Below are 13,610 nucleotides of genomic sequence, written 5' to 3'. Positions count from 1 at the left end.
GTAACAACTTAGTTAACTAGCCTACAGCATTGTGGTTTGTTTTCACAATTTCACAGAATGAATAAGAGATGGAGAGATCTGAGGTCAGTTGAGAACTGGTCACTGCTCACTGTGTACTGTCATCACAGTTTCCACACTGAATCACATAAAATCCTTCCGTTATGTCCGAGGACCTCGGTGTCCTCATGTTAGTTACGAACATGACAAGCACTGAGAACAAAATGAAGATGGCGGATAGCAATGGTTACTAAGCAGAGATTGAAGGGCCGAGGAAACAAGGTGGAACTTGGCAGATTTTGACTGGCCATAATACAGTGACAGTGCTCACAGAAAACAAATCAAATTTCATTATCTTAAAAAATGCAACAAAATAAATACTCCCATTTGACTGGGTAGATCTGTGATACTTATGACTACAAAACTGAGGAGGCTACTGCATTCAGATTTGTGCTGTTTCTACACTGAATTCCATGAATGGAGATGAAAAAACTGTTCTGAAGCTACTGAGGTCCAGACCTTACAGCTAGTCGCAGTCATGCATGTCCAGAATGGAGCATTATTTGGACTGTGTAATTGACTGAGCTGATTATAGTACTGTCATGGATGGGTGTATTAGTTAGGTGAGCTATTTGGTATCACATAGAGTTTAAAAGTATGAAACTACTTCTTATTGTAAACAAAAAGTATTTTAAGTTAATTACTAAGGTGAAACAGTCACAGGCCGCTGAGAAAAGTATATGTAAAATTATGAAGGCCTATAGGATCGTAGATATGCCACTGATCTCATCTGATCGTAAACTTATATGAAATTAATTTAGCAGTTTGTTTGTCTCAACTCGAGTCTTTTAACCACGTAACCACGTACTGACACCCAGAAGTATATAGCAATCCCTTCAAAGACCACAGCAAACTATGAGAAACAATGTATGTGGTGAGAGGACTCTTCACACTTCTCTATTTTTCTTCTTCAAGGAGAACGTTCTCACTCTACAGCACCATGACTCTCATCTCTCTGCTTCTGCTGGCTGCTCTGCTGCCATACCTGAGTCACACTGATGAGTATCATCTAAACATAGCTTCTTCCAATTAATTGTTCGACATTAACTTTGATGTCAGTTATTGTTATTTTTTGGCCTTCACACTTCTTGATTGACAACACACAGACGGTAGGGCACAGAAAGTGGAAAGACACGCCCAATATTCAAATATATGATGTGAGTTTTAGTCAAGACAGTTGCATTTACCAAACATTTATCAAGTAAAGCTGAGAGTCTACACTAAATTTCCATAAGTTGATTCAACTCCCAGATCTCCTTTGTAAAATCATGATTTCATGTCTGAAATCAATAAAGTTACGAGAAAAGGGCAAGAAGTCCAAATCATTTAAATGTAAAAGTTTATGCGAGTCTATCACAGAAATTTACTGATACAGAACACTTTAACAGCTCAACCACTGAATCAACTGATATTTTATCTAAAAGCATTAGAACATATTTCACTTATGCTGAGGTGACCAGCTACTCCTGATAGACCTCAGGACTGTATCATGTGCTTGACAACTATTACTTTTAACCTGGGTAATTTTGAATAAGCTAAAACTTGGAGTGATAAATGGAGTAAACAGTCTGTCATTCATTTTAGAAGAGGGAAAATAATCCAGCCACACTAAAGTTTCAACAATCTTTAAAAACAACCCCTTATTGGCTTTTTTGTATTTGTATGTAATGAGGAGAATCAGGAGATGCTTCTTATACTGTTAATGTTTTGTAACACCAGGTCTTATTTGTGGACATGATAATGGATGAACAGAGCATATTTCCACTGTGATCGTAAGTGCATTAACACCACCCTGTTGCCCACTCACACAGCTTACATGATCATACACTTGGCAAAAAGGTGTAGGTGCTCTTCTTACAAATGCTGCTACAGCTTCAGCATTTCTGCATGCAAGAAATGTCATTGTGTCATCCATCTGTACTGCTATGTTTATCTCACCATCAATCTGACTTTGCATCACTTCTGCACTGCTAGCTGTGATGTGGTTTTGTCACGTGTTACACATACTCGAATGAGTGTGACATTTATCAGATTAATCAAAAAGCTTAACTGATTGAAAAACAACAAGGTTGAGTTTCAAACTGGACATTTTTAGAACCAGTATGCTGCTGTGTCACTCTGGATTAGGCTTCTAAATCCAGACATCCACCTATTAGTCAAAGGTTGTTTAGGGAACCACTTGGTGGGGCTTGTTTGAATGGCCTGCTTCATATTAGCATTTCACCGAGCTTGAGGACAGGACTCTGCCTTGTCAATTATAAATTATGCAACTACTTGGTTTTGAACATAGACAGTAGCCGTTCTAATGGCAAAGTGTTCTCTTACAAACTGTGCCCAATATGATTTTCTTATAGTTCTGTTCAGTGCAGCAAAACTGTTTGGGTGGGATGGTCTTAGATCACATGTAGACAGCCTGCTATTATGCTTTCGAATTTCCCAATACCAGCTTGTAATTCACAAATTCAATGACTGTGCTGTCCGTGATGCAGTAAAGCAGCCTCATGCTTTTACACTCCCTCCACCATGCTTCACAGTTTGGAGGAAGCTTTGATGTTGGTATAGAGGGCTTTGTGTTTTCTCCAACAACATGTATGTATGTATGTATGTATGTATGTATGTATGTATGTATGAAATGCGGGACCTGCCTCTAGTGTGAAGCCATGACAGAATAGTAAAGGATGTTACCGCATGGAATTTCATAATTTTTGGCACTTTATCAGAATCAGGCTTTATTGACCAAATTTGTTTGCAAATACAAAGAAAAGAAACTTGTGGAGCAGACATGGAGTTCAAGCTAGGTCAGGTGTCATTAAAGCTAAAGGGGAAATTCTGAAATTCATGTTTAAATCATGTTTAGCTCTAATTTTCAGTCAAATTATTCTATGCTGGAAATATAATTTGTAAAGAAAAAAAAAAACTGTATTACATTTTTGTACCCCAGTATAAATGCCTGATCTTTTATGATCTTTTATGTGCGTATAAGGCTATATATAAGAGTTCCATATGGGATGGCACAGTGGGTAATGCAGTCATCCTTCATACAGATAAGTGGACAATATAACAAGCAGGTTCGATGCAAATTCAGCATCAATAGATAAAAAAATCCAGTGGTTTTGCACATCAATCACCATTTTTTCCAGAGAGGTCATTAAGCTATGTGGGTGTTTTATTAACCAAACCAAACTCATTTAAAAGGCTAAGATACTACTTAAACTTGTTTATTTTACTGTCAGACACTCCATTGGCAAGTAATTTTATTAAATATTTTGGTATAAGAAAAAAGATGAAATGAAAATTTAGTTTGTAGATTCTTAAAGGAGGGGTTGGGTAAGATCAAAGACGTGCTTGGCGTCTTAAAGGCCAGCATGCACCAGACGCACCGCGTAGCACCGTGTTGACGCAGCAGAGCGCTGTGATAGAATGTTGGCAGGGAGAGATGATAAACATTCAAGTTAATTTTAACACTCTACTCATATAAACTGACTGAAATAAAACTTTCAACATCTCTTATTACCAGGGATGTGAGAGTAGCTAAGTAGCGCTCTACGTTTTGTAGCTAACTACAGATTTTTGTAGCTAATAGCTGTGGCCGGTGCAGTTTTATGAAATGTAGCTAATAGCTGTAGCACCTACAAATCTTTGCTACAATTTCGCTACAGGCTTCAGGCAATCCACGCAAAATTTGAACCATAGAACGTGGTCATTACCTGGGCTGACAGTGATTGCGCAATCCTGACTGAGCCACAGACAGTTCGAGTGAACGGTCACACACTGGCCCCACATGCTGATCACCCCTTACTAGTAGGCTTAGTTCAGGGGTCGGCAACCAAAATGTTAAGAAGAGCTATTTTGTCCTTTCAACAAAAATCAAACCACCTTCAAAACATTACATGTCATGTATGTTTTACTATCATGGCTGTAAAAATGTTTCAGTATGCGCTGATGTCCTAGTTTAGGCTAAAAATATAATACAAATGAAAACGCAGACTTACTTTGCTCTGCTTTAACCTTTAGCTCAGCTGTAGCCGCTTTTCTCACATCTCAGTCAGGAAACGTTTCTGCGAAAGTAGAGTTTCTTGTAAAATGTCTCTCAACATTCGACTTTTTCCGAGGCTGAAGTCGCTTCTCATTCACCAGCTTCTCGTTTGAATTGTCCCGTTCCACCTTAAATGGTGCCTGAGGCGCCAGAATGTGCTGCTGCGCCATTTAACGTGGAACAAGAGAATTCGAACGAGAAGCTGGCGAAAGAGAAACTGACTTCAGCTTCTCGACTTTGTGTTTGACAGTTTCTCATTGCAGATTAAACGTATCAGGAAATCAGATCAGTGCTTATAAATACAAAAAGGCCCGTTCCTCTCCAAAATATCTTAAATCTTTCTCTTTAATTTTCGTTAGAGCTGGGCAAGACTGTTATCTGCGTTGCTGTGTGACCAGCAGTCTGAACATTAATCTTCAGCGTTAAAGGTTGGCGAATAAACATTAAGAGCATTAACTCCAGCGTTTACGACCATTTACTGCGAAAACTGTGTTAGAACTGTGTGTTATAATGATCAGCAGAGCTTTATTTTACAGCAAAGGAGGATTATGTTGTTTTACCTAGAAGTCTAGTGCTGCTGTGGAGCTGCATCAGGGCAGCAAAAGAGCCGTGTGGTGCCAACCCCTGACTTAGCTAAAGCGGAAAAAACATTTTTGTAATGGACTATTACTAACAGTACTGCACATCAGCCACTGATGAGAATTTTGAGGCTAAAGTGTTGCTGAAGTTTAACAAACGACTCTGAATGTCATGTCTGTACAGATCTTGCTGAAATGTTGGAGCAGTTTTATTTCAACAGCTAACGGTTATTTTTGTTGAATTTAGTTAGGAAAAACCTGGAATGATTGACTTTGCCTTTACTTAGTCTAATTTTTTGTTGGATTTCACGCCTTTGGTTGTGTAAGTTTGATTGTTGGTTACACTTTTTGGAGATCTTTTTGAATATTTGCAGCTTTTCAGTTGTATGTTTCTTTCTGGCACATAATTAAATGCAGTGTCTTGTTCACACTGTCAGTTGGGCCTGTTTGTTGTGTCAGTTGGAGATTCACAAACATTCTGACGATCACACTTTGAAAGTAACTAAAAAGTACTGCACTACTTTTCAAAAAGTAGCTAACAAAGTAGCCTCTACCTTTTCTGGAAAAGTAGCTAAATTGTAGCTAGCTACACATTTTGGGAAAGTAGCTACAAAGTAGCTAGCAGATTAATTTTTCAGTAGCTATCCCAACCCTGCTTATCACGCTTGCCAACAGTTCACTAACTCCTCACAAGCTTGCTGTTTTCAAGCTGACAGAGAGGAGGTGCCAAAAGACTAGCCTAGTAACGTTAGCTGATGTAACAGACCATTAGCATTTGTACGTTTTTCTAAAAGACTGTCCACATGTTATCTACTGTGGCTTTCTGTAGTCTCGACATGCCTTTAGTTTAATGTAGCAATGGCAAAATACTGAGTGGCGAGCTGTGACACAGAGTTGGCGAGTGCTGCCGTACCTCCATTAAAAACAATGGTTTCAAATGTTTAGACTGTGTGTGGTGGCCTTTAGTTTGCTAGTCTTGGCTAATGATTTTAGGTGCTATATAATTCCATTACTTGTTAGCTACTTTACTATTGAAAAACAGTGCAAAACTACCAGTTATGTCAATTAGATCATTTTTTTACTAAACTATTGCATTAAGCAGTGGATTGTACCCTGTGTACAGAGTCATGTAACTGTGTCACTCTGTGTCCTCTATTTTGCAAACTTACCTGTGTTATCTACAGTTATTTTGTAGAACAGAGAACTTCTGCCCATTTTAATGCACAATTATTGTTTATTTATTGAACTGCAAAAAAAATGTGGCCTGTGCAAAAGTTATTTATACTGTATGTTTTTTTCCAACTTGTTAAACTCAGCAAATAAATAGAAACTGCACTAACCTTTGCAGGAAGCCTTGTGTTTGTAAAGGATGTGACTGATTTGACTGAGTGTTCAAACTTTTGTGAGCGATAATATGCATTCACGTGTGTGTAAGTGTGTGTGTGTGTGTGTGTGTGTGTGAGAGAGAGAGAGACAGAGAGAGAGAGAGAGAGAGAGAGAGAGAGAGAGAGAGATTATACAAACAACAAATGCAGTCTATGTGATCAGTGTTTATGGTTCTGATCTGGCATACTTTTTGCTCTATTCTAGCATTTTTCACCTTCATTCAGCAGCCTGGTCAACAACAGCAGGCCTTTAGCCAGAAAACTTCAGCACAGATAACAATCTGTAAATGTTGCTAAAATATTGCAAGATGGAGGTGATTATGATGACAGCTTTAAACACAAGATTGTGTTTGATAACAAGCTGTTCTAGTGCTTCCTTTTTTGGATGCATCTGAACCGGTTGGTATCAAACACAAGATCGCGTTTGATACGAGCGTGTTTAGGGCTTCCTTTTTTGGATGTATCTGAACCGGTTGGTATCAAACACAAGATCGCGTTTGATACCAGCCTGTTTAGGGATTCCTTTTTTGGGCATCTTGGGACCGTTTAGAATGTGCAAGAACATCTTTATTATTCCATCTATATACAAGTATACAGTGCATGCAAAAAAGTGTACAAACTTGCGTGCAATGTCAGTGTTTTCACAAACATCCGTTCACTGGAAAAGACAGAAAACTAAGCTCTCTAAATCTCCAGCTTAAGGATTTTCTAAAAGCTTTGTTTTTAGTGACCCAAAACACCATTTTTAACCTTTGACTACAGTTTTTGCGGTTTCTAAAAGCTTTGTTTTCAGTGACTTAAAACACCATTTTTAACCTTTGACTACAGTTTTTTAGCGGTTTCTCACCTTTAGCGGTTTGTCATGCTCTGCAGTGAATGCATTTATCTAGGTCCTCACACATGACAGTCGGCTGCTGTCCAAAGTGGGCTCAGTTTTACGCAACTTACAGGAAATTATCTTTTTAGTTGATGTTGAAGTGAAATGTTCCCATATCTTTCAGTCAGAATATAGACCAAATTTGCATACATGCATAACCCTGAAATGTAGTATCCATGTTTGTGTTCTCACTCTTCCATTTAAGTGATGTAAATATGGAATGCAAATGTCAAGACAACTAATCGATAATAAAATTTATTGCCGACTATTGTTTATTACCAACTTCATCAATAACATCAATTATTTGTTACAGCCTTACCCATTTTCACTTAGAAAATCAAGAAACATGCTTCTGATTACAAATTTTGCTTGATTTATTGAGGTTTAGGAAACTGATTGTGAGAATTCTGTGCTTTTTAAAATCATGCATAGATTCAAAACATGCTGAAAGAACATATGTACTGACAAAAAAAGCAGTGTTTTAACCAGTACCGAACAGTGACAGTTATTCTAGGCCTTCATTTTGTGCCATAAATATCAAAACTTTGCAAAAAATGGGAAAAAATCACATCTGTGATAATGCTAATTTCTGCTAGCAGTGATTTTGGCCATTCAACAGGGACTTTTAGAGCTTGTAAAACATTCCACGTGTAAGTCAAAGTTTGTATATCAACATACATTTAACCCTGAGGTAGTTTTGTAGTGACTTCAATAAAGAGTGCTAGCATACAGCTGCCACTGTTTTCTATCCAACTAAAACAGAATAGTCAGGCCACACAGTCAGTGATGTGAACTTCCAGAAGGCCTAGGGCAGGCCTGTCAAACTGGGGACCTTCTGGGCCAAAGTGCCATGGATAGTAGCGTTTACCCTCATCTAACACTCTGAATTTAGTTCATAAAGGCCTTGCTAATTTGCAGATGAGCAGAAACAGGTGAGTGCAGAAGCTCAAAGCCAAACAATAAATACAACAAAAAAATATAATATAAAAACAGAAAACACAACATGGTATGAGACAGATAGTCCAAAGTATAAGAATGAGTCAAGCAAAAGAGTGCCTAAGTGGATCAACTGTACAAATATATGTAAACTACAACAGCAGTATAACATGACAAAATAATAGATGTACAAGTACAGATACATAGTATCTCCACGTGCTAATGTGGAGTGTTCCCAGAGAAGGGTTGGTCTTTTATATTACCTGTCAGTATCTACTGTCATCCCGATTCTCTGTTTGTTTCAGCCCTCCTAGATTCAGGAGCTGAGGGGAATTTCATCCATGCCAGGATCGTGGAACAGCTCAAGATTCCCATAGAGAGACTTCCGAATGTGTTGAACGTGGCAGCAATGGACGGAGGACCCGTTGGAGTCGGGACCATTTCCAAGATCACCAAGCCCATCGTTGTACAAGCCAGCGCCCTTCATCAAGAAACTTTGTCTTTTTTAGTGTTAGATCACTCTGAGTTTGAACTGATCTTAGACCTTCCATGGCTAGAAAGACATAACCCTTCGATTTCCTGGTCTGAACACACTATCATCAAATGGTCAGACAACTGCTTACTCAACTGTATAACTCCTCCGTCACTCTCCGTTTTGTCCACCTCTTTAGAAAGCCCCAATGAGGAAGCCTATGTTCAAATCCCGCCTGAGTATCACAACCTAAGAGAAGTTTTCAATAAAACTAATGCAACCAAGTTGCCACCACATAGACCATATAACTGTGCTATAGACTTGATAGAGAACCATACTTTCCCCAAGGCCCGAGTTTATCTCTTGACCCAGGAAGAACAGAAAGACTTATATATATATATATATATATATACATTCAGGAGGCTTTAGAACAAGGATTTATTAGACCATCCACATCCCCAATTTCTTCTAGATCTTTCTTTATGAAGAAAAAAGATGGAGGACTTTGCCCTTGTATCGATTATAGAGCCCTTAATCAGATCACTAAACCTTATCCCTATCCTCTTCCTCTGGTTCCTGTGGCCTTAGAACAGTTAAAAGGGGCCAGGATTTTCACCAAATTAGACCTCAGAATTGCTTACAATTTGATCCGTTTCAGTAAGGGACACGAGTGGAAGACGGCCTTCATGACCACTAGGGAGCACTATGAATACCTAGTGGTGCCATTCGGGCTCTCTATAGTGCCCTCTGTGTTCCACGCATTCATCAATGAGGTACTGCGGGACATGTTAGGGAACTTTGTAATAGCCTTGTAATTACCTGGACGACATTTTGATTTACTCCTCAGACAAGGACACTCATGTGCAACATGTACGGGCTGTGTTAAAGAGATTATTGGACAATAATCTGTATGTTAAAGGAGAGAAGTGCGAGTTTCACCTGGAATCTGTAGACTTCCTAGGATATGTAGTCAGCAGTCAAGGTGTGATCATGGATGATCACAAGGTCAATGCAGTAGTTGATTGGCCCGTTCCCACTTCAGTCAAAGAGCTGCAATGATTTTTAGGATTCACCAACTTCTACAGAAGGTTCATTAGGAATTTCAGCACTATGGCAGCCCCACTTATATCCCTACTCAAAGGGTCTCCAAAGAAGATCCGCTGGACCGAGCAAACACAGGCGGCTTTTCAATGGCTCAAAGAAGCCTTCCTTACGGCTCCAATTCTTAAACACCCCGATCCGACACAACTGTTTGTGGTAGAAGTGGATGCTTCAGAGACTGGCGTGGGCGCTGTGTTGTCGCAGAGAACAGGCTCACCTCAAAAACTGCATCCAGTAGCTTTTTATTCCCACAAGTTATCACCGGCAGAAAGAAATTATGGCATTGGGGAAAGAGAGTTATTAGCCATCAAATTAGCCCTAGAAGAGTGGAGACATTGGCTAGAGGGAGCTAACCATCTTTTTACAGTGCTCACCGACCACAAGAATTTAGAATATCTCCAGAATGCCCGGAGATTGAATGCCAGGCAAGCTAGATGGTCACTTCAATTTCAGCATTACTTACAGGCCCGGCTCTCATAATACTAAGGCCAACGCTCTTTCTCGTATCCACCAGCAAGACAATGTTAGCACAGAGTTGGAAAGAGCTAAACCCATTTTACCCCCTGACGTAATCGTTTCCTCGATAAGCTGGGAGATCAATGAGGCTATAGAAGCTGCTTTAGCTAACACTTCGGTTCCGAGTCAGTTCCCTGCAGGGAAAAAGTATGTACCCCCAGAACGTCGTGATCACTTGGGCCCATTTTTCCCTTACGTTGGGTCACCCAGGAGAAACCCGCACACATCAGCTATTGTCTCATAGATATTGGTGGGATTCCATAGTTAAGGACATTCATTCATTTGTTCAGTCATGCTCTACATGTTCCCAATGTAAGACCCCGAAGACTTTACCTGCTGGCAAGTTAATGCCCCTTCCAGTGCCTGCTAGACCCTGGTCACATTTGGCCATTGATTTTGTAACTGACCTACCAGATTCGCAAGGCTTCACGACCATTCTAACAGTTATTGATAGATTTTCAAGGGGAGTTCGCTTTGTTCCATTCCAGAACATTCCAACTGCTTTCCAAACTGCAGAGGCTCTGCTTAACCATGTTTTCAGACTGTTTGGGATTCCGGAGGACATTGTTTCAGATAGAAGACCCCAGTTTACGTCTCAGGTATGGGCCGCATTTTTCGAGCATATTGGAGTGTCTATTAGTCTGACCTCAGGTTATCATCCACAAGCTAATGGACAATGTGAACACATGAATCAAGAACTAGGCAAGTTTTTGAGAATATTTTGCCGTGACAACCCGTCTGACTGGTATAGGTTTTTAGCTTGGGCCGAAATAGCTCAGAACTCATTGACAAGCTCTACTACTGGGATGACACCTTTTCAGTGTTTTTTGGGCTATCAGCCACCCTTGGCGCCGTGGACCAGTTCGGAGACGGAGGTTCCAGCTGTGGACGACTGGATGAACTGGAGTGAACAGGTCTGGGAGGAGACGCACAGGCGCATAGAAACGGTTCTGCAAAGGAACAAGGAACAGGCGGACCAGCACCGAGGCGACACACCGGTATACCAACCTGGTGAGTCTGGCTGGCCACGAGAGACTTTCGCCAAGCTGAGGGAAGTAGAAAGCTCCTACCAAAATATATTGGGCCATTTAAAATTGTTAAAATGATAAATGAAGTGACTTATAGGTTAGATTTACCCCCAAGATTTAGAGTTTCACGCTCTTTCCATGTTTCTCTTCTGAAACCAGTTATTGCAGGACCCTTGGACGAGGTGTCGCCGGACGTTACACCACCCCTGCCGGAGATGATAGATGGGGCCCCGGTCTACACTGTTCGGAGGTTGCTGGACTCCAGGAGAAGGGGTGGTCTCTTGCAGTATCTTGTGGATTGGGAGGGTTATGGTCCTGAGGAGCAGAGTTGGGTGCCGGCTAAGGACATTCTGGACCCAGGTCTCGTAGCAGACTTTCACAGCCAGCATCCGGAAAAGCCTGCTCCACGTCCCAGGGGTCGCCCGCGTAATGGGCTCCCCACCTTCCTCCCGGCTCGTTTGCAGAGACCCCGTGAGCAGACACCGTCCGTCCAGCGCCTTGGCAGCTCTGGTTGGGCCCCTGTTCAGAGATCCTGTGGGGGGCTAGGTGGTCGTCCTGGTCGCCCTCATGCCAAGGCCCACCAGGACTCTTTGGAGGGGGGGTACTGTCACGCATTCGGCTAGTCAGCCAACGGACTACATTTCCCAGAATAATATCCTGTGTACGACCTTCTGCTTACCGTTTTTCTCTGACACTGTTTTTGGATTTGCCCTTGTGTACTTTTGCCTGGTTTATTGGATATATGGTTTTGACTCATCGCCTGTTTTCTGGACTTCGCTCTGTTTTCCCCTTGTTGGTTATAGTAGCCCTTCTTCATCTACTGTGTATATCGGAACTGACCTATGCCTGTTTTCTGACAACGTTACTAATTCCAGACACCACAAGTAAAGCTTCTTTTGTATTTTATAACTGCGAGCGTCTGCTTACTGGTCAAACATTACATAATCAAATAAAATGTTGTTGATCACATAATATAGGCCATATTGCACATAATATACATTGGACAGTGTAATTTATTGCAAGCTAACTGACAGAAGTTTGCAATGTTGGCTTATTTGGAGTGAGATTGAGATTGAATGTTTAGGACAGAAAATGTATTTGTGGCTGTATTTGTGCATGTAGGCATTGTGATATGAAAGCTTTAGCACAAGTTCTGCCAGGGAGACTCCAGTGCTACGTCACTCATTACTCTGACCAATCACAAGCTTCCACCTGTCTTTAAAATGACTCGACTTACACACCTTCTTTGCTGCTTTCAGATGCTGATGTTTCGTTGTTCAGATCATGTAGCCGACATGTCTCACTCCGAATTACAGAGTTTACATGTTTCTGACTCAGACGGTGAACTTGTTCCCCCGTCTCTGCCGACGTCTACGCGCAGGAGTGCTCACATTCACGCCCGGGAATCTCCCTGGTCTCCTTGGTCGTCAGAGAAGATATTGGAGCTGCTGGGTGATCACGGCATTCCTGTCATGAGCGGTTTGTCGAGGGATGATCTCCTCCTGCTGGCTGCTTCTACTTTGGGCTGCCCTCCCATTCTGTTTGATGACGTTGCCCCCATTGTTTCCACGGCACCTGCTCACCCCGCGAAAGCCGTAAGGATGTTTTCGACCAAGTCTTCCTCTCCTCGCCAGGCGAAGAGGATCTGCGGCTCTCCTGCTCCTCCACCCCCCCGCTCTCCTCACTCCCTGCCTCCGGTCCCTCTGGCTCCATCTGCCCCGGATCTCCACCTGGTTCGTGTGATTCAGGATCTCGCGGACTCTGTTCGTGGCCTTGAGTCTCGGTTGGTGGCCATCGAGCGGCATCTCAGCCTCCAGGAGTGGTCTGCTTTTGACTTCGGATCTACCCGGCCCCTCCACCTCTGCTGCGGGCGTCCTGACTTCTGCTCCCTCTGCAGCTCCAGCTGCCCCGCACCCTCGTGCCTCTGCTGTCTCCTCCCAGCCTTCCTTCAGTCTCTCCACCGCTGTGCCTGCGCAGGCCTTGGGCAGGCCCTTCATTCGCCCTGCTGCTGTGGCAGTTTCGTCTCGCTTGCGGTCTGATATCCTTCAGGGTAAGGACATTAATCTGGCCTCTCTGCTTCTCCCCTCTCCGGCTGTCGATCGGCAAATGGTTGATTGTGGTGACGTTTCTGTTTTTCTGAAAACATCCGATCCTCGGCTTCAGTGCAACCTCTCTTTTGGGGAGTTTGTCGTTGCTTTCGGAGTCTATAGGGATGTTTTGTGTCAGGTCTATCCTGACCGTAGGGAAGAACTGGACCTGTATTGATCTATGACAGCAGACTTTAGCCAGCGTTATGGTGGCACGCTTATTTATGAATATCACAAGGCTTTTTCAGATAAAGGAGCCTCGTGTATTTCCCTTTATAACTCCAGGCTGGACTGGTCCGTCACGGACACCGAACTGCTGGTTTACTACTTCGGCAGCCACCGTGCGCTTGCTTGCACCGTGTGTGGCTCTCACGGTCACTCTTCTGCCCTCTGCCCTAGGGCCTACGCTGCTGCGGCTGCGCCCACTGTCTGTGGTGCTGAAAATGTAAGCGCTCCCTGCGATAGGCTGGGCCGCCCCCTTATTGATTTTAATGGGAACGTTTTATGCAATAATTTTAACGAATCTGTATGCTCTTT

Source organism: Colossoma macropomum, unplaced genomic scaffold, assembly GCF_904425465.1.
Source record: "Colossoma macropomum unplaced genomic scaffold, Colossoma_macropomum, whole genome shotgun sequence".
Taxonomy (NCBI): Eukaryota; Metazoa; Chordata; class Actinopteri; order Characiformes; family Serrasalmidae; genus Colossoma; species Colossoma macropomum.
The sequence above is the reverse complement of the archived record's forward strand: the minus strand, read 5'-3'. Positions refer to the sequence as shown.